Here is a 22,500-nt window from a genome sequence, read left to right on the forward strand (position 1 = left end):
CTGAGATACTCAGAGACCACTCTTATATCAAGTCTTAACAGCAATAACGTGTATAAAACAGAGGTAATTATCACAGTGACGGGTTAATCATTTTAAAGCAGATGACTTTACAGAGAAACAAATTCCTTAAAAAGTGAGAGGAAGAAAATGCAGACAGCATACACTATCAAATTAGCGACGAAATTCCAAGATAATAACAATTTTTCAACATTTACAGATATTGTGATCATGAGGACGGTTTTATCCACTCATCTCATCCTTTGCTCTAACTACAGCAGTAACTGCGCTCTTGCTTTTCTGTGAAACAACCTATTAAATTGAACAGCTTATTGAAAGAAAAAATTATGATTGTTTCTAGTTACTATATGTGTACAAATATGTCATAATATTATAAAGGATATACAAAAAACCAAGGCAAATAATTTATATAAAAATTCATCAACTCAATTAATAGGACAAAGAATTCACTCTATGAAAAAACTCAAATAATTAAACGCAGACAAAGAATTCACTATGAAAAAACTCAAATAATTAAACGCAAAGTATATCCAAACATTTGTCTGTGTAACGGTAATCTAGGGGGAAATACAATCCACGTTTAGACTTACCGCCATCCAGGCCGGGGTCAGTCACTCTCTCACCACTAGACCCTATATAATTATACATGGGTGCCAAATGACGATAACTTGGACCAACTGCAAGACGGCACGTAATGTCCCTACTGTCGGGACTTTCGTCTCGACCCTCTTTTACATTGCTGTCATTTTAATTTATGGATACATAAGTGATAAGTCTCGCAAGAAGACACCAGTATACTTCACTGCTTAAATGTAAAGAAAGTAGTAGCTCTTAATACCACAAAAAAAAAAATCTGCCAGCCACCAGCGCGAGAAATAATGGAACCCTCCCCTTTTTCACGCAAGGCTGGTTTCTACATCTCTTAAAAACACTTTTATCCCAGGGATTTTTGAGAGAATTCCACGCCCAAAACAAAAATGAGAAAAGTAGTTAGTGAAAAAACGAAAAACAAAATGAGTTTGATCTACTCCCAAACGTGCCCAGATATTTTAATACAAAAAAGCGGCATTTACTCAAATTATCTAAATGGTATTTCTAATTTCAATATCATCACTAAGTGTTTACCGTCAAATGAATAAGACTAAATCCCCATAAAATTAATAAATATTCTTTGTCTCTTTTTAATGTACTACAATGCAATCAATTCGTATCCATGAAGCTGTGAGAACACTTTTCCATTAAAATCAATCAGCCTTACGACACACGGTTTACTTAAAGCTGTAAAACTTATACTATAACAGGATCCCCATTTCTCCTTTTTTTCTACTGATATTTCAAGCTAGTTTAACATTACCATAAAATAATGTAGATTCTTCCGTATGATGGAAAATTATTTAGCAATAGCAGCAGTACTTTAAAATTTGACACAAGACTAAGACCCCACATAACGACAAAAGATAAAATAAACTAGAACGCCGACTGATTACCATGGATTATGAATTACGATCAATTAGAGCACACTCTAAATTAAATTCACCTTGTGCAAAAAAAATAGTAACTTGCATTATTATTATGGGATCTAAACCAGGTTGAGTTTAAAGCACGACGTGTGATAATCGCATTATTTTCAAAATTAACTTAGTCTGAATTATGACTGATTGATTGTAACTTAGCTGGCACCAAAACTTCGAGGATCGTTGTCACCGCCCTGAAGCACGATACAACAGGAGATTGTATACCATTATGCTGGGTAATCTCAACACTAGACATGCCTACCTATTAGCACAAGACTTGGAAATGTTTCATTGTAACTGACATGAGAATCAACTAGTATCAGGTTTCACACATGCCTGTTGATTATAGAAGGCTAACAAAGGTACCTGTACATTACATAATGTCAAATTCAACCACATTTAAAAGTTGACAAAGAATTCATAAATCACTATACAAAAAGGCTGTAAAGGCAAGCACCTGGGCCCTTTCAGCCATTCAGAGCTCAAAACTGAAAAAGAGGGGGTCGGAGTGACTGGACAGCAAGATAAAGACATCCACACTGAGATAACGTACAAAAATCTAAAGGTGGTGCAGGGAGAAAACCTCGCAGCTGCACCAAGAATAATAGTTGTAAGTGATGAACGTCAAAATGGAAGAAAGGAAGTGGGAATGGATGTAATGTAAAATGCAAAAATGTGGTTGCAGCTAGGCGCCGAAGGGACGCCGTAAATATTGTTAAAATGCCCTACAGTGCACAGCGTGAGGTACAATGGCGCCACCAATCCGCTATGTAAATTAAGAGTTCTAAGATTTATATGACACATTCACCTTTCACCAAGTTTGTGGCTTCATTCAGGGCTTAGGGCCCACTCTTCCCTTCCTCAACAGCAAAAGATGACTTGAGGATTAGCTTGTAAAAATCTTACACCCCATAATACTGTACTAAATAAACTTCACCTTGCAGGAAATATCTTAATACGCCCAATACCCGAATTGTGCTAGGTTTGACGGACAAAGGCCTATAAAAATCACAGGACGTCTAACCGATTACCGTGTGATCCGCGTCACACAGAATGTAAGCAAACGACGTAGAATTTACCCAATGATAAAAACTCCCAAAATAAGTTATGAACCAATAAACTGAACCTACTAGAAACGTTCATAGTAAAGACATAAATTTGAGCAACAGTAACTATAAATTGCATTGAAGATTTAAAAATAACAAATTGTCGTACAAAATCGGCATATAAACATTGAAATAAACGGGTTATCAGTTTTCTTTCAGAAAAATAAACATCAATATTTCATCCTCTTTCTCTGTTGGTGAGTAGATTCCCATTCCCATTTATCGGATCTATTATATCTCTCCTATACGACCGATTTCTATTCCTATGTGATGGATGGACTTCGGTAATCCATTGTTCTTTGCTGTGATCTACCAGAGAGAGAGACAGAGAGAGAGAGAGAGAGAGAGAGAGAGAGAGAGAGAGAGAGAGAGAGAGAGAATGTCATAATCATTATGGTAGGCCTATCGGATGCCAAGACGACAACAACTGGGTTTTGTGATCGGAATGAACGGCATTAAGTGAAACAATGACACAATTCACAACTAGTTGTTCACATTTCCCAATAACTGTAATTCGAAATTTAAAAACGTAAATACTGCGTGAAGATGATTCGATGATTATGTTATTTCAGAGCTTGCTTGTTAATAAAAACGCCAATATCCTTATGCTGTAAATCACAAATTTCAATTATGTAGCCGAAAGCAAAGATTAAAACGCTCTCTTTAAGAGGCAGTTATATAATATTCTCCGAGGATGTACCTATCCTTTGTCTTTCCTCTTCTTTTGTTTTGATATTTTTCCTTGCGCCTGAGATGTAGGTTAGGCTGCCTATAACAGATGAGGGCATGTTGCTGCCTACCCAGTTGACTTCACGTTAAAAAATCGATAAAAATAATCTTACCGAAAAAGAGCTATTCGCACGTCATACGAACATATACTTTAAAGCTGTAAACATGTACTTTCAAACTAACTGTGAAGAGACCATCACTTAAACACTTCATAGGCACTGAAACCAACGTCACTTAAAGGAGCACCTCCGCTATAATGTGAAGGAAGCTCCCGAGACCTCCTAACAAGGTTTCAGAACATTCATTATCTCTCCTTTGTTATTTTTCTTGCCTCCATTTTTTTAAGCTACAGGCCTCGCTGGCGACATAAAGAGTTGGGAAGGTGGTTACAAATGATATTTTTGTAACGTTTAAATCAATACAAGTGCCAGTGGACTAGGAGGACCAAATTAAATGCAACCCTACAGTGGTTAGCCTAATTTAATTCATCTTTGCGTGTGATGTAAATTCAATACATTCCGGGATATAATTCAATTTACTTGTTGCGGGTGGTCTGAATTAGATTAGCTGCATGAGTGATAAAGAATAATTATTACTAGGTGGTGTGAAAGTCGTCAAATCAACAATAAAGAGAGATTCGAGGCAAATCATTGTGTTTATTCTACAAAAATCATCATAAAATAACTCCTAATATAACCAAGTACGAGAATAAGGAAGGATGCCTCAAAATTATAGAACTCTTCTCTTGGCAGCAAATGCTGAACACATCACTGTTATGTCTTTGAAGGCATGGCAACTATCTGCATTCTGGAACTAAAAATATCTAATAGGCAGACGGAGTTCTAAATATAAGATTCTAATATCAACCAGTCTGCTCTCTTTTCCGAGAGAAACTCGTTTGCTGAAGTAAACTCTGCAGCAAAATCATTAATTTATACTAGGATGCTACACTATTTTGTACATAAGTAACTGAAGAAACGATTTCGCGGAAGATTTGTCAAACATTTTGTACTTTACATTACCTAATCACGTAATTTTTACCCCCTTTTTTTTTTATTCTAGTGGTAGGTATCATACCGCTGGCATACAATGAACGTTTTCTACTTTTTTTATAATCCCGAATGGAGCTTCCAAACTCATCGAATAGTCCTGTTCCGTTCATCCACATCCTGAAAGACTAGGAATATATATATATATACATATATATTATATATATATATATATATATATATATATATATATATATATATATATATATATATATATATATATATATATATATATATATATATATATATATATATATATATATATATATATATATATATATTTGCTTATTTTCATTCGTCCCTTTAGCCTGTTAGGTAGGGAATCAAAATTAACAAAAAATTTCTCTCAGTCGTCAGCTCTGAGTACGATTAGCGGCGGGGAAAAGACGCCATGTCACATTTAAACAAGGGTAGGTCTAAAAAATCCCCCTGGTCACCAAATTTGGGGGTTGAACAATACCGCTCTTCAAGCGCCCCCATCGGATGTTTATTGGGGGTTAGGTAGCCATTAGGCCCAAATGGGTGACTTAGGGATGTAAGTGGGAGTTTTAACCATAAAATCCACTTCCCTTTGACCTTTGTACTGGTGGAAATTGTATTTCAGGTTGGCCTGTGTCTTGTGCCAACGCTGAAAACAACTTCGAAGGAGACGTTTCGAGCCCACACCTCGCACTCCGCTATATTTCACCAAAGGGGCCAGACACAAGTTCGTGCAGTCCCCATTCCTTTGTACGCTGGCGTTGTGAACTTCTGCGCCCGATGGTCATTGTCCACAAGCGAGTCCAGCCACAGATGCAATCAGGTACGTCTTTAAAGTGCAACACCTCCAGTTTCTGCTTTCCCTTCTTGTGAATTTCTCTCCGTATTTTCATTACTTCCAACCTTTTTTTCATTCTCCTAAACCAAGCCCCCTTTGTTAAGCAAACCTACCAGCAAAGCAGCCCATGATTCACCCCATGACTTGTCTTAAGCTCAAATTAAGTCAATTTAGTTATCAGAATTAGATTATTCCCACCATAGTGTTAACCAAGGGCTAAAAAAATTAACTGATCAATTCGTCCATGGTGCATACATAAGTGTCGTACAAGAGAAACTCCTTGATTTGGAATGCTACCTTGGATTTCTCTTCCAGGAATCCTGTTACTCTGCTCCCACGCAGTCAACCCAGCCTTGTGAATCAATTATACTTAGAAGTACCGCCTTTTCTGACAAGCGAGAGAGTCTGATACGCAGTCCCGGGGGGACTACCCAGTTCCCTTCCCATTGTGCACAAACGCCGGAACCTTGCAACTCATTCAATCAGCATGAACTGCTTCCTATTTCAGAGACTTGCTATTCACGGTCTAATAGTGTTTCACATTTTATTGATTTGCCTGCTGGATCATCAGTTTTCTGATTAATTTCATGATTGCTTCATTTGTAAATAAATTCATCTTAATGTAACTAGTGACTCATTTCCCATGGCGACCTTCCAATCCATAACTTAATTGCTGATAATTAAGGTAAGTCACACCTAGTTCCCATCCAATTTATTGCATTCTGGATGCTTTCTGTCGGCCCTCAAAGGCAGTCTATGATAAAAAAACCCCCTTACATGCTTCCAACAGTTCCCAGAAGGTAAGAATATATATATATATAGTCTTAAGTTATGATCTGATTACCAGTAAGTATAGAATGCTGTGCTAGTTGGTATGAGATAACCAGGGAATAATTTCTCCCTTGAGGAGCCAACTTTCTTCTATGTCGCCCTTTAGCAGGTTATAAACAAGATGCTGAAGGATCTTCAGGCGTTGCAAGCCCTTTATCAATTTACTTATCCATTTTACCTTCAAATGCTTTCTGTTGTAAATATAATTCTTTAATTTATCCCAAGTGTTTATGTAACATTTCCTTATGAAGTAGAGCCTTCAGCTCCTAAATTCTCCCCTTTTTCTTATTTTTTTTACGATTTCCCTTCACGCAAGTCAGAACTCCAAGGCCACTTAAATAAAATTCCGCTGCCTGTAGAAATACCATAAACCCAGGGAAATATGTAAAACATATATATGTATGTATATATATATATATATATATATATATATATATATATATATATATATATATATATACACACATGTGTGTACATATATTTTTAAGTCATGATTAAAGATTACCAGTCAAGTATAGACTGCTGTGCTAGAGTTGGTATGATATAACCAGGAAATAATTTCACCTCTTAAGGAGCCAACTTTCTTCTGTGTCACCCTTGAGCTGGTTCTAAACAAGATGCTGATAGATCGGCAGCCTTTATGGAGCACCCTTGATACCAAGGGGTTATGTCAGTAATGTCATCCAAACCACATGGTCCAGATGGCCATGGTATTGATATTGGCACATTTTACCAAAAGTTGCCCACCAATCAGTAGACAAAGCATGGTTCTCACATTAAACCCCTGAAGACTAATTGACTAATATGGACAGGTTTACCAAAACAAAACACTAACACTTCAAATACAGAATTTTTGCTATGGCTAGCTCTCACAAGATATAGATTAAAAGATTGTTTCTACAGCAAAGTAGATATAAAACTTGGTTCTCTCCTTTTATTTATTTATATATATATATATATATATATATATATATATATATATATATATATATATATGTATGTATGTATATGTATATATATATATATATATATATATATATATTAGTATATATATACATATATATATATATATATATATATATATATATATATATATATATATATATATATATATTATATATATGTGTGTGTGTGTGTGTATATGTATATATATATATATATATATATAGAGAGAGAGAGAGAGAGAGAGAGAGAGAGAGAGAGAGAGAGAGAGAGAGAGAGAGAGAGAATGCTCAATCAACAACACTAGATTCACCAACCATGCCAGGTTGCCTCCCACAGACCATGAAACACGAACGAGTTCAACCATCTTTAAAATGTGTTGCTCCAAGTCAGCCTGACTGGGTTCTGAAAAAGAAGAACCGGTTGAAGCAGGAACTGCACACGCTGATGGAGTACAGCCGTGTTCAATTTCACAGGGGTATCTACAAGTAAAACGGGCACTACAGGAGGCTCAACTATGTACAACTCCTTGGCATAGACAAGAACAGCAGCAGCAGCAACAGAGACTATGTTGTCCAAAAAGTCACAGAAACACAGGTTTCCTAAAACCTGTGTTTCCTAAAACACCAAGAGAAGGCCACATCTGCAAGTACTTCAATGACGCCATCATTCCAGAAGCAGCCAAAAAAGTAAGAGTAGGAGATGGCGAACCACACCCACAAGTCAATGTCTCATCTGGGGAGACCCCAGCAAACACACTTGGAGTGTCACTGAGAGAGCATGCATAGTAGCCACCCACCTCCATACACATAAGCCACACGGACCAAGCCAGAGAGGAACAAACAGGAGGGGCAGGGGGAAGGACTGATTTGGGTGGGAAACCTGGAAAGTAAGACCCAAAGGATTCAGTGGTGTCCAAGACGGAGTATTAATCCCCTATGACACCAGCGAACCCTTCTTGGACTTCCCCCTCTTCCTATCAAACCTCTTTCACTGTGAACAGGACCAACTTGAACACTCCTCACAGGAAATAATCAGACTGCATGATCTATCCTTGCTGAATGAACAAATAATGTGATGATCACCCAACAGACGACTTGAAGTGGCCACACACCCACTCACCCCCTAACATCTACCTTGTTAACACTTTTTGTTTGCACCTCTAATGGAAACTAAGACCAAACACCATACATACAAAAAGAAGGAAAGTTTCAACAAGACAGTTAGGAGAGAATGCAGCAACATGTCTACACTGAACAGAAGTTGAAGGTAAAGTGTCTGTTTATGGCCAGCGAGGAAGGGGATTCCCCTAATTCATCTGTCCACCTCCAATTAAGCATCTTGTTACCAAGTTTTAATGACCATTTCCAGCTTGCGTGAGAAACAATCCAACATAAAAGGTGGTAGCTTGTACTCCTGTACGAACCACTACATACTCGTGAAGTAACTATTACCATCAACCACAAAGCATCAACAGATACTACAGTGTATGAAATTATTCAAGTGTACAATGAATGCCCATGTACATAAATGTGCAACAAGAAGAAATCCTCAATCCTATTCAACAAATCGCAACTACTGACGCTTGATGTTGGTTATCCAGTACAAAGGAACCCAATCAAGGTAACAACTGACTGGGATTGGCAGAAATTGTAATGAGTGCATCTCAGACCTTGCTGAGCCTAGGCATGGGAGTGGCATCATCCCTATCATTATCTGCATCCTGGGTTCTAGCAGCAACAACAGTGATCTTGTCATCAGACAAAGTATGAAACCCAGGATCACCACCATCTTCATCCAACTACTCATGGATGTCACCCTCCTGAATGTACTCTCTAGACTTTCCTGAATCGTTGTTGGAAGTCCACAACTTAAAGCCTTAGAAAGCTAAGAGTGGCCCCCTTTCCAGTGTACAGCCTAAGCCAGCAACACTTCAAGGTAAGAATTGAGTTGTCATACCATGTGAAAGCCAAACCGTGGATTGCCAAATTGAGGGAATAATTCTAAAGATTCTGCAAAGTTCATTCCCCAAGAGTATCCAAGTCAAGTTCCTCCTCCCCATCCAATACAACCATCACTGCATCACAGAACCACCATCTTTAGTACCTCTTAAATGCCACAATAATGCCCTGGTCCACTGGATGAAGGATAAACAACAAAGTATTAGTCAAAAACAAACATAACTGGCCATTCTTCAAAACAATTTTTGCTTGGCAGGATGTCCAGGCACATAATCAAGAAGTAAGAGAGCCTTTAGCAGATCTCATGGAATATCAAGCTCCTATATTTGACAATAGGTAACTTCCTCACAGAAGAGGATATCAGACCAATCCAAACAGTATTGGCTGTGAACCAAGTCTTCAAAGACTGGTACCATATCACAGGAAGTCCCTCTATTATTCGACAAAGGCACTACGTCCAACCACCGCAGGTCTCAGCCTGTGAGTACCTTAGGCATTTGCACAGCACACAGAAAACAAATGTTGTTTACTAAGCTTTCGACCAAGTAACTTCTCTAAGTTGTCAACCAGGATGTAGCAGGTATAGAGAAGTAAAACAACCCAGTTTAGTCAGTGTTATATGTCTACTACTCAAATAAGCAATGGCTTGTCAACATAACCTATGAACTTCTTTTAAAACTAGTCAATACCTTCCTCTGAAGAACTCACCATGAGCCTTATGGTTAGCAAGCCAATAGGTAAGTTTGAAATTGAAGCACTTACCTGACAAAACTCGGTGATGACTTGCAGCCTTCTCAGCAACCATCTTTACTTCAGTCTCATGAACCATTATCCCCGCCAGACGTTGTCGATGATGCCACTTAAAACAAATCTTTATCCAATTCCTTTTGCTTTGCCTAGGACATTGTTTTTCATTACAGGGCCAATATGTGCATGACTACATTTTGTGTGCAGTGCTGTGCTATCTGTAGTACAGTTCTGTAAATAGCACAATAGAGCTAGCAGCATTTTTTAAATGGTAGTAACTACCATAGTAAAGCACTGTATATTATAGTACTTTACCTTTTATGCAGACATACATTAACTATAAAACTTACAAAAATTTTAATAAGTAACCTTTCCTGTATCTTGATTAATACATCCAATGCCCTGCCAGATAATGGAAATTTCTGGAAACAGCACTTCACAACCTTACCCTCCACCTTGTCTAATGCACATAACCCTATAAACTAAATATGCTTATAAACAACAACCAGCACACTGTAAACTGAAAACTGGACCAAATTTAACTGCTGTATCTTATTTTACCATATCTGTAACAAGAAACAGTGTACGCATGCACTATACGCTTATGCACAACACAATGCAGTAGCCACTGTCCATACTATAAAGTACTGTATACTACAGTACAGTAGAATATTTTTGTAAAAGATGATTTGCACTTTTTTCCTATTGTGTCTTAAAAATACAATAAAGTCTACACAAAATGAAAAATAAAAATCAAAAGGAAAAAAGCAAAACTTCTCTCTTACCCATCACACAATATGGTAGGTGCAATATCATTGTTCATACTGCACACTACCGTATAACACAGGTACCACTTTTTTCCTACTTTTGTCTACACAATAACAAATACACTTAAAAAATAAAGACAAAACTCGTTCTTTCTTACTTATCTGTGATTGGTGCCATGAGTATCGTCCAGGTCCTTCACCTCTTTGAGGTCATGAGGTGGAAAACTGGCTGCAAGAGGCAAAGTGCCTAGAGGGTCCTGGTTGCCCAGAGGTGGCAAACACATCAGATCCATGGCTGAATTAACCTCACTTGTCAACAAAGGGTGCTGAGGCACTCACCTGAGTTTCTGATCTGAACAACTAAGTTACTGAAGTGGATAACGACAGGCTTGGATGCCTAGGAGTTAGTGGCCTGAAGATGATGTCAAGGGTACTCTGATGATAAGAATGACAATTCTGCTTCACAATCCTTGTCTGTCACATTTCTTGAACACCTTCAACAAACTGCAAGGCCCTGGGGAAGGCATTTCTGTCACTGTTGGGATTCTTTAAAATTTTGCTAAAAATATCGAAGACCAGCCTCCTGTGATGATAAAATGGCACTGGGTGTGATGCAGACTCGTCATTGCCATCTTCAGGGTTTTCCTCCTCCATCTCACCAGCAGCAACTGAGGCAGCTACCTTGCCACCAGGTAAAAGTTGGAAGCCAGGATCATCATCCTCGGGAACACTGCTGCTACCCTAGGAGAGTTAGCCAGAAAAATCACTGACATCAAAGCTTTGGAAATGAATCATGTCATATTTGCCATTCAGGTTATGGTTCCATGCATGTTGCAGGGTCTGAAAAGTTGTAGATGGCAGATTTAAGTGAATACTTTCGCAGTTCTCCAGAGTCCAATCCCCGTCCATCCCACCCCTGCACATCCAAGCCGCACTCTTTCTCCTGCTAATCTTTCAGACATCACCATCACCTCCTCCAAGAACTTCCTCTGGTATAGCAGTTTCATTGCAACAGTAAAACCTTGGTCGATTGGTTGAATAAGTAAAGTCATACTAGGAGGCAGAAACATGACCCTAATACAACCTTTATTACCAACCAACTGCGTTGTGGTACGATGCACAGGCACATTGTTGATGAGTAGCAAAACCTTCACCCAATATCTAGCAATTCCAAAGTTCCCTGTTTGTTGGTAAACAACCTCCTTAAAAAGGTTGCTATAAAACCAATTGGAAATGATCTTGGAGATGAACTAAGCCTTTGCTGAATGATACCAAATCACTGGGCAATTATCCATCAATCCACAAATGGGACATGGTTGCTTTGCATGTCCAATTAAGACTGGTTTGCCATGATGCCCACCAGAAGCATTTGCACATAACAAAGCAGACACAGGTTGCTTCTTAAACTTATGATCAGGTAAATTACTGTATTTGCTGGCATATAAGATGCACGCCTATTTTACAGGGATATTTTATGGAAAAATCAACTTTAGTATGTCTCATCATACACTTGTTGAAAGATATTTCAAAGTGATTTTGTAGGGAAAAATGTATGATTCTAGTTTAAATTTGATGTTATAACAGTGCCTTTTTTGTTTTTCAGCCATAGGTGTGGACTCTATGAAATTTACCATAAATGAACAACGTTACTTTATTGGAAACCATATCCAAACTCTTACCTCCTCTCTGGGAAGCTGTATACTTATTTATATATGTGTTACTGCAACAGGCCACCATGGAAGTGCTATGATTTTTATTTACATCCACTCACTGCAAATGGCTGACAGGTGGATGGAGTTTTTTTTATTTAGAGAATAAATAAATGTTTCCTAAAGGTAAAACAGTCCTTATATAATGCAAGACATATCAGGTGTGGGTTATGTATGCTTGGGAAGGAGGTACAGTGAGATGATGTAAGCTTCCCTTATAGGCTAACTCCTGACGTATCGTAGGCAATTTTTCATAAGTTTGTGATTACAGACTCATAATTCGGCTTGTTGTCATTATTTTCTTATTAGTAACACAATTTACTGTAATAATTAGGCTTGTTTTTCAATGTTTTATTGTTAGCAACAATTTTTGTGCCTACCCAGTATGTTCACTGTAGGCTAGGCCTAGCCTAGCCTAAGGAGCTTGGCCTCCCATCCGTAATACAGCCACACTGGATGCAGGGCAGTTTTTTGATACATTTAAAAATAAAAAAAGTGAGTCTAATACGCCAGCAAATTCAGTAGTAGGCACAGGGTGATAGATTAGACCAATAGTTTTGTTTGCATTGTAGTTTTGACTTAAAACAAGGCCTTCCTTTTTCATTGTCTTTCAACACCAGCTGAAATTCATTAATTTCCTCCTCAGAGGCATCCAAAGCTTCACCAAGAGTCTTCTTGTTGGGAAGCCCATGGTGAATCTTCAACAGAAAGAGAGTGACCTTCAGATGCCTTAAAGTCTGCAACCTCAAACAGACCTGCAAACTTCACTGCAGCAGACTTCAATGAAGCACTGCACACAAACACACTGGCAGCTCCTTGCCAATAAAACCAGATCAAGGCTGCCTCTTCAATTTCCTCATGATGGGGTTTTTCCATCACCTTGCAGGCCTGACTCCTAGACATCTTCCCAAAGCCCATCATGTACTTCTTCACCTTGTCCCTTGCTGATCTGATGTCCTTGCAAGATATATACATGTATACTTTATAGAAATTAAAACCAAGCTCAGATGGTTGGCAATCTTGAGTAGGCAGAAAGTACTGATAATTCTGCTTACAGTCACATGCAGGCTGAGACAAGGTTATTGTGGGGGTACTAGGCTGTGGAAAGAGTTTCAGAGGGCAATGGGGGAGGTGAAGCAAAACGAGTGGGAAGGGTAGGCTGATGTTTGACTTCTTGAGAGCTTTCACAACTGATACTGATTTAGGAACCCTAGGTCACCTGATACATCGTCACGTTACTTTATTGCTTTTAACTGGCTAAGACATACTACATCATCCATCAGTACAATAGTGTGTGGTAGAAGGTACGTGGGCTGGCAATCACCTCTTGTTTATATTGGTAAACTTTCATTCTGTTGGCGGAATGCATGTCATCACAGTTTTTTTCTTTTGAATGAATGAATGAGACATGTTTTGATAACATCCTCAGAGATACATACTATCGACCAACCAGCCTTGATCCTTTCAACAATTTCCACATTTTTTTGAAGGGACTGCACTTTCCTAGCCGTCTCAGGTGGTGGTGGTGGATTATACATAGCACACACAGCACCATAAACAGCAATAACAGTACCTGCAATGCTGCAGACACTGCAACAAAAGCAACTTGATGAGGGAAAAGCATCGCAATGCACAATCACACAACAATCATTCTGAACATGAATAATGAGGGCTGACCCACTACCGGACATGCTTTACTACAAAGTGCACTGATACCCTTCAAATGCAGCCAATTAGAGAAGGAAATTTTGATGATATCAAGATGCATACCTTAAACAGCCATTCAACAGCAAAAAAAAAAAAAAACAATGACACGTAATGACATATGCATTTGAACAACCTACTTAACCTAAGGTGCAGCATACTAATTGGCAAGAAGGATGCATGATACTAACCAGCTGAACTTCACTCCTACAAAAATGTGATTAGGCTACACACTACAAGCCTATTCTGTATAAATAACTCCTCTGCTCTCTCATACATACATACACATATATATATATATATATATATATATATATATTATATATATATATATATATATATATATATATATATATATATATATATATATATATATATATATATATATATATATATATATATATATATATATATATATATATATATATCTTCTTCTTTTTCTTTTAACGTGCTTTTATTCCCATTTTTGTATGGGTAAGCAATGATGCCTTTCTTTTGAAGGACTTTTGATTTGCTTAGGGTAGACCTGTGGTCTCGATCGCTGCCCTGCCTGACATCGCTTAGATATAAACGTATTTCATTTATCATACCAGACCCAACGCCCTTTCTTCCCAGCAGCTGCAAGTTATTGCTGGTATGGCAGCGTTGAGACGTGGTGATGTTTGTTATGTTTTTAGAAGGTGTTGTAGTGGCTTTGTTTTTTGTGTGTGTATTTAGTCTGTAACATCCATTTGCTTTTTAAGCAAACCAATCCGTTGATTACATATATAATCCGGGATTCTACGGATAGCAAAGTGTCTGCCTCTGATCAGCCGGCAGGATTGAACTTCCACAGAATCTACGAAGTCCGAAGCCGTTGCTGTAACCGACTGGAGCTTTTTTCGGGCTCTCTCTTTCTCTCTCTCTCTCTCTCTCTCTCTCTCTCTCTCTCTATTTATATATATATATATATATATATATATATATATATATATATATATATATATATATATATATATATATATATATATATATATATTCACTACTCATATTCACTATTTTTATTCTCTATTTGGGTATTTAGTCTAATGTGCTGTATCTGTCTATCTTTTTTAAAGTTGCATCCCCTACCACTTAACAGTGTTTAGCTATGTAGGGCACAGCCCCTTTGTTAAGTCTGACTGGGATGTATCCTTGAAAATACCACTTTTGATTATGACCTAGTTCAATGGTTTTTTCTTTCCATCCGCACCAGCTCACATTTAGTGAGATCCTTTTCCAGTTGATTTTAACCAATATTATTATTGGATGTACAGTAATTGCTTATTTCTGACAAATTATCAAATTCGAATGACACTTAGCATTAGCTGTCAGAAACATATCAACTGTCGTGATGAAAGTTGGTTCCTGAATAGTCGTAACTATGGAAAGATACACAGTACCGCAAGGCTTATTTTAACCAAATACGGGAAAAATACTGTAACAAATGTCATGCCATATGTAAACATCGTAGTTATGATTTCTGCATCATGACAAGAAGATCTGCATCTTCTTGTATTTGTGGCTAGCGACTCTAATGATTCTTCTCTGGCTTCATTCTGCTCTGGAACCCCTGGTTCTTCTCGCTATCTTAAATCTCCTCCCTTGAAGTTACCTCATTGGAAGATTTTATCTGTAAGGCCTCCCCTCGAACAGCTTGATTGGGAAGGACAGTTGTGGGTGTTGTTAGAATCTCTCCTTAGAAGATCTGACTGGAAATGACCTCAGGAGGAGGTATCAATGACTCCCCCCTAGAAGGTCTAATTGGAGAAATGAACTACTTCTCTTTGTTCAGCCCCTTTTCATGGAAATTCATGTAAACGCCTCCTGTTGAAGGCAGGATTATAGATATGGCTGGAATGTTAACTCATGACGAGGTGCTAAGTAATGCTTGGTCAGCTGAATCACGAGGGCACAGGTTCCAGATTTTATGATCGGTTTTATGGCCCTGGGCGCGATATACTCGCTCACTGTTTTGAGTTCGTATAAAGACGGTTTCCTGCGGTTAGCTTACTTGACATTTCTAGCCTCGCAATGCATGACAACCAAGGCTTAATTGTTGTTTTCTCTCTCTCTCTCTCTCTCTCTCTCTCTCTTTCCTGTCTTAATTCTTTCTCTCTCTCTCCCTTTATTCTTTTTTTCGCTCTCTCTATTTAATCTTTCTTTATATCACTACAAATATTTTTTACCCAAAACCATATTGAAGACAAGCTTCTGAATGCTGAATTTAATGAGAAAAGAAAATGTAATTACTGTAAGAGTAACTTGTGAAAATCTAGGCTACATCATTTATTAATTAGCCTAGTCCTAACCCAGCTGGAAATGGAAGTAACCTTTACAGCCAAACCGTAACATATTAAACTATGCTATTACAGCGCTGCATTATTACAAAGCTACTAATATGTAAAAAGGGTAAATTCATTACTTTAGAGATACTGGATCCCCCTCTTTATTATATCCCACAATTATGGGAGACCACAGTGGGAAAGTGGGGTTTTTTGGGTGGAGAGAAAGCCAAAATAAGCGAATCACAAGGATATAGGCTATTTAACCTACCCTTATCTTGGGCCCTAGATCCTTTCCTGGTCAGCAAGATGGATCTTCCCCTCAACCTTATCTAACCTGGGGCATTGAAAATCAAAAGATAATAGGGTTGCAACCTAACCTAGCCTGGTGCATAGGGTCCTTACCTAGCCAGGGTGTTAATTCATTCCAACTAATTTTTAAGAAATTTAGGGTATCAAGCCCAGAACTGGGACTCTTTCAACCATACAGCACACATGACAGTGAAAAAGGGATTTGGAGTGAATGGAAAGCAAGATAGAGAAACACTGAAAATAAATTGGCCAGAAGGACAGGAATGTTAACAAAATAAACCAAGAAAATATAGGAGATGCAGTAAAAGGCTCTAAAGGTGGTACTGGGAGAAAACCCCATAGTTCCATCCAGAATTTATAGTTAGAGAGGTTGAACAACAAGACTCAAGAAAGGAAGCAAGAATGAAGGTAAAATAACAGGCAAAAAAGTGGGCGCAGCTACAGGGTAAAAGGATGCTGCAAACACTCTTTAATAATACCTACGGTGCACAAAATGAGGAGGACTAATGGCACTCAACTACTAAAGAGACCTGGCCTGTGGGGAAGAGGATCTGCCCTTTCTGGAATCTCCCACCTACTCTAACCTAGGGTATTGGAAATAAAATAAATAGGCAACCTAACCTAACCTAGGGTGCCAGGTACATAGTTGGTCCAGGGGGGCTTCACTCCCTCAACACTCTACTAACATAACATAGGCCACCAGGTCTTTAATTACTTAGTGTGTGATCTCATTTTACAAACGTTTAATAAACCTTACTTTAACCAAAACTAATATTCACTTTTCTTTTTTAATTTTGCCTAAACCAAAAACCCTAGTTTCCTACTATAAAGACCTTGACTGTAGGGATAATGGGCTCCAGCATCTTTCTGCTACTAATTTGTTATGAAATGAACATTGAAAACACTGTAAAAAAAATAATAAACACAGTCAAAATAATCCAAGGAACAAGAGTTGCATGCCTGGACCAAGGTAACCATGACTAAAACTTTCTTGGTTTTTTCAAGCTTTACCTTAATTCCTAAATACAACTTAAGCTAATTTGTAAGACTGAACAAAACAGGTGTCAGTCTTCTACATACTCACTTCCAGATGAAAATAACAAGGCATTCTCTACCCAAAATGCACTACGACCAAAAAAATTAGCTTAAACGTTGAAACATTAGACAAAGAACTTAAAAAAAAAAAGTCCAGCATTCGTCAGTAACTGTCCTGGTAACAGTAAATATGCAATAGAATTTTACTATTTTTTTTTATATTAAACATATCAGCCTAAAGAGGCAAAAAGAAAAAAAAAAACCCAATATTAAGAACTGGTATCAAAGTAAAATAATACTCCTACTTCTATGTAAAATGTAGGTGATATATAATTAGATCACGTAAATTGACTGCCCTAAGGTTAAGTTATTTCAAGTGAAACAAGCAAACATAGGCCTAGGCTATGTCTATTAAATGCTGTTTAGGCACCCTTGTTCCTCGTCCTCATCAATGTACACTCTCAAAGGATTATTGCAAACAAAAAACTTGTGACGCAAAATTAATGTGAATAATTTTTTGTGGGACGATGTGGCTTTGCCTACTCGCTAGAGCCGCCATAAATAAGTAGGCCTATGCCGAAGTGGCAAGTGCTTGAGGATTTGACCATCGAAAAGCTATGAGGCTTAGTGATGTTCAAATTAAATTTCCCACACTGAAAGACAAAGGACGGTTCTGCATACGAAAACAAAATTTTGCAATGCCTATTTTATGCATTTGTCAAAATCAAACGTCAACTGATTACGGACGAGTGAAAACAACATTGCCCTGGGGAAAAATTGGTAATTTTTCGGAAGACTCCAGTTAGCCATTTTTGCATGAAAACCCGTTTTAGGTTTTTCGTGCAAAAATGGCTAGGAAATGGTAGGGCACTAAAAGAATCTAAAAACACCAAACTAACGTAACCTAGGGGTGTTTACTGGCTACAATTTTGCCGAATTAGCTTTGGAGGGTGGTGGGGGGTCGGTCTCATCTTACCTTATACGTCGTAATCGGATTAATTATTTTTCTCTCTGTTATTAAGCATTTGCGAAGGTTATGTATTTAGAAGAAAGTTTTTTGTTCTGATGTGTTTTACCCAAGAAAAATATAAATTTTAACATGGGAGGTGGTTGGAGTCTTCCGAAAAATAACCCAAACTTTAGTTGAACACGAAAAATTCTTAAAAGTGGGTAAAAATATCAAACGTTTCTCTAAAATGTTACTTACTCCTTCAGACGGAAGATCATAGGAAATAGGCTAGCCTACAGACTTCTCGGCAGTTTGGGCTCAGTTTAGGCCTATACTCGAAAATGTGAACAAAACATTGTCTCCTTGAGCAAAAATGCAAAACTCAATTCCATTCTCATGCAATTTCACACTTTCTTTCGTAAGGGCTGATGGCCTAAGTGACACTTCATTACGACTTGAAGATTATGTGCCAACGAGCATTTAACGGCCAGTTCTTATTGATTTCTTAGTTACGAGTATTGAGAAATTGATTAATATACATAAATAACACGTTCCATATCATGGTAGTCGATTAAAATGTGAAAAAAGTTCACTAATCCCTGCACACACTATCACTTCACAGAAGTAAGACACATCAGGTGTAGTATGTGTACCTACAATCAGGTTAGCCAACCTTAGAAATATTTCTTCGGGCAACGTCGGGTGATTAATCAAATCGCTATTTCTTGTCAAGTCATTCGTCATGGAACTTTGAAAACTTTACAGAACTGTTAAGTAATTGCGAAATGTTGAAATCCGATACCTACTTCCAATCCACACAGCAATTCACCGTTTTCCACCATTTCATTTTTTTCATTGAATTTGAGTAGTTTTTGTGCAACATGAGCTGGATGCATGGCGTCCTACTGATTAGATTATCCGAATAACGAATCTTGTCATTAATTTGTCTACTTGATGACCTCACTAAAAACAGCTACCAGATAAGAAAGCAATGAAACGGCATAGTATGTAACGTGCTGTACAACATATTCGACCAGAGGCCGGTTAGGCTTACCAACTTTTCAGAAGTTCCTGTTATCAGTTAAGTTTCTGCATGAACGACACTGATATGATTACCGAAAGGTCATGCATATAAAAGGTGTACTATGAGAGTGTTTGTTAATAAATAACAAAGAAAAGGGTCAGATAACTGGAGTACTCGAAAGACTACACTGGAGATAAAGCCTTCGAAAGAGCATTTCACTGTCCTGTACACAATTATTTCATACACGTGTACGTTGCTTGAATATGTGTGTGTGTTACTTCCACGCACACGTGATTGGATCTTCATACCGCTAACGGTATATTTTTTTTATCTTTTATCATTACACCGCTAACGTTATGATATCTAAGCCAAGTTGAAAAGAAAGACTACAGTCAAACCTAAAGTACTACGAACATGTGATACGTTTCCGGTTAAGCCGCTTTTCCCAGGTTTGACGTAAAATGAGCGAAAGAACTAACATTTGATGACGAGTAATTGAAGATTTGAAATCACACATGCAACTGTTTTGATGACATGGTAGTATGATTTAGTTTCTAATCATCTAAATGAATTATACAAATGCCCAATATCTAGCCCAGTCTCACTGATGAAAACAAATTATACAATGCGTTAAGAAAAATACTCTTATTGGCTTCTCAAAGACTGTAAATTAAGTTGGCCTTGTCCCGGAATGGTCTCTTTCTTCTGGAAAGCCCATGGGAGGGATAAGTAGGATTTTATGACCGGGTTAAGGAACCCCGAATTGAGGAATGCAGATTAACTGCAATCGGATTATAAGTCAGGAAGAAGTTTGGCAACGTAGCTAATGGCAGCCACGTTCGTATTCATTTTGGTTTTACTGTAGTACATCACCAGTCACAGGTAGGAAAGCTCAGCATCACCCCGTTTCATTATTGTGCTTTGCTTATTTCACTGGAGCATCTGTGCCACTACTTGTGACTGTTAGGTCATCGGGGTGTCATACTGTCATATGTACAGTAGTTGCATTACACTATTTTAGTTGCTAACCATATTGCCAATGTTATCAAACAGTGGATTGAGTTAGACCCATCTCCTGGCTGTGGTTTCAGTTCATTCGCTTCGGGTATAATCAAGTACGGTAATTGCATACATTAATTTTTACTTAATGTACAGCTATTTGTTAAAAATGACATTCAGGTTTATTTAGTGGCGTGTTTTGTTGATTGTACAGTTTCCTTTATATTTATATTGCTTTTAACATGCATTTTTCTATATAGGCTAGTCAGGTAGATCACGGGGGCGAGCCACCAACTGTAAGTGGTAAGCATGTGTCTGTTTTACCTCCCACCATTAACACGTTAATTTTACTCACATTCCTGGTGTAATTTAGTATAACCCTGTCTACCGTTGCGTTTTTGCTTTCGCTGTGACCCTGCCCCATGGTGCCAAGCTGAAATGTTAAAGGAATGCTAATTTTCTACACTTAAAAGAAGACAAATCCTTATTGTGCCAGCAATATCTATGAAGAATTTATTGATGGAAAAGGGAATTATCATACACAAAAACCTCACAAACAAAATTAACGCTGCCGCCGTAGCATTCATTTTCCATTAACACGCTCGGTTAATCACCGTATAAATGAGCACTAACGTGTGCAGTGATTGCACCATGAATTATGTAGTCTTTTGAACAACATAATATCCATTTAAAAGCAGCAAATGTTTTAATTTATGGTGTGCATTGTAAACCCGGGGAATTTGTAGTCAGGTAAGCTAACCATCGGTGAGAGTATAATGGCACCATAAAACAAAATCACTCCGTCTTTTAAAATAATGGCAATATAATTATGTAGCAGGGTTTTCATTGCAGAAGGCAAATGATGCTTCATTTAGCTAGAGAGTGTAACCTCTCTCTCTCTCTCTCTCTCTCTCTCTCTCTCTCTCTCTCTCTCTCTCTCTCTCTCTCCCTTGGATCAATCTTTGCTCATCTCCAGTGTTGCTCCTGATAGTAATTGAAAATGGTTAACATTGGTTTTTATAGGTAAGGACGTGTTCATTTCGGTCAGATTCTTTGAATTTCACATTTTTACTTCTGCGTTCCCCTTTTGAAGCCGGTGAACGCTCTGACTGCAGTGAATGAATGGATATTTCTATCTAATGCAGTTTCTTTACGTCCGTAATTACTTTGCGCGTGAATGGTGATTGTTTTTAATGACGACTGCCTTAGTCAGGGAAAAGAGCGAAGAGAGAATGAGTTTGTGGGAGTCGAATTAAATATTTTATTAATCTCACTTTGAAAAATATGATTGATTGCAAGGGTGAGGGGTACATTCTTTTTTTCTTCATCTCTCTTTTTGTGTAATGCTCTTGCATTCGAGTATAGGACATCATGCGATGACTCGGCTTCATAAATTCACTTGAAGCAAGTTTATGAAATGAACACGAGCTGCACTTGACGTTAAAGACGTGTATTCACGTTGACATTGGAAGCTTGTGCCCCTCATGGACGTGATTTGAAACCAGGAACATACCATCCCCCGATTTCAGTCACCTTAAAAGCTGAATAAATTAACACGAAAACTGCGTAACCTTATATGAATGGTTAGGGGAAAAAAACGAAGTTTCTATAACAATACTCAGATGGCTTTTTAGTTTTCTGTTTGTCCGCATTTTTCCTGTCCGTCCTCAGATCATAAAAACTACTGCAAGTTGCTATGTTGATCATCCATCCTCCAATCATCAAACATACCAAATTGCAGCCCTTCAGCCTCAGTAGTTTTTATTTTATTTAAGGTTAAAGTTAGCCATAATCGTGCGTCTGGCAACGATATAGGACATGCCACCACCGGGCCGTGGTTAAAGCTTCATGGGCCGTGGTTAAAGCTTCATGGGCCGCAGCTCATACAGCATTATTTCGAGACCACCGAAAGATAAATTTGTTTTCGGTGGCCTTGATTATGCGCTGTACAGAAAACTTGATCGCGCCGAAGAAACCTCGGCCC

The 22,500-nt window shown here is 38.0% G+C and overlaps 1 long non-coding RNA gene across 1 annotated transcript in view; it reads right to left on the reverse strand.

Annotated features, from left to right (window-relative positions):
- LOC136849910 (uncharacterized) overlaps positions 1-19,776 on the reverse strand; it is a 101,441-nt gene extending 81,665 nt beyond the window's left edge. Inside the window, exons 1-2 of the long non-coding RNA XR_010856463.1 lie at positions 18,752-19,776; positions 9,730-9,945 (exon numbers count right to left, since the gene is read on the reverse strand). This is a non-coding gene — a long non-coding RNA (uncharacterized lncRNA). The remainder of the gene's footprint in view (positions 1-9,729; positions 9,946-18,751) is intronic.
- Between the last annotated feature and the right edge of the window lie 2,724 nt (positions 19,777-22,500).

The sequence above is a fragment of the Macrobrachium rosenbergii genome, chromosome 2, assembly GCF_040412425.1.
Source record: "Macrobrachium rosenbergii isolate ZJJX-2024 chromosome 2, ASM4041242v1, whole genome shotgun sequence".
Classification (NCBI taxonomy): domain Eukaryota; kingdom Metazoa; phylum Arthropoda; class Malacostraca; order Decapoda; family Palaemonidae; genus Macrobrachium; species Macrobrachium rosenbergii.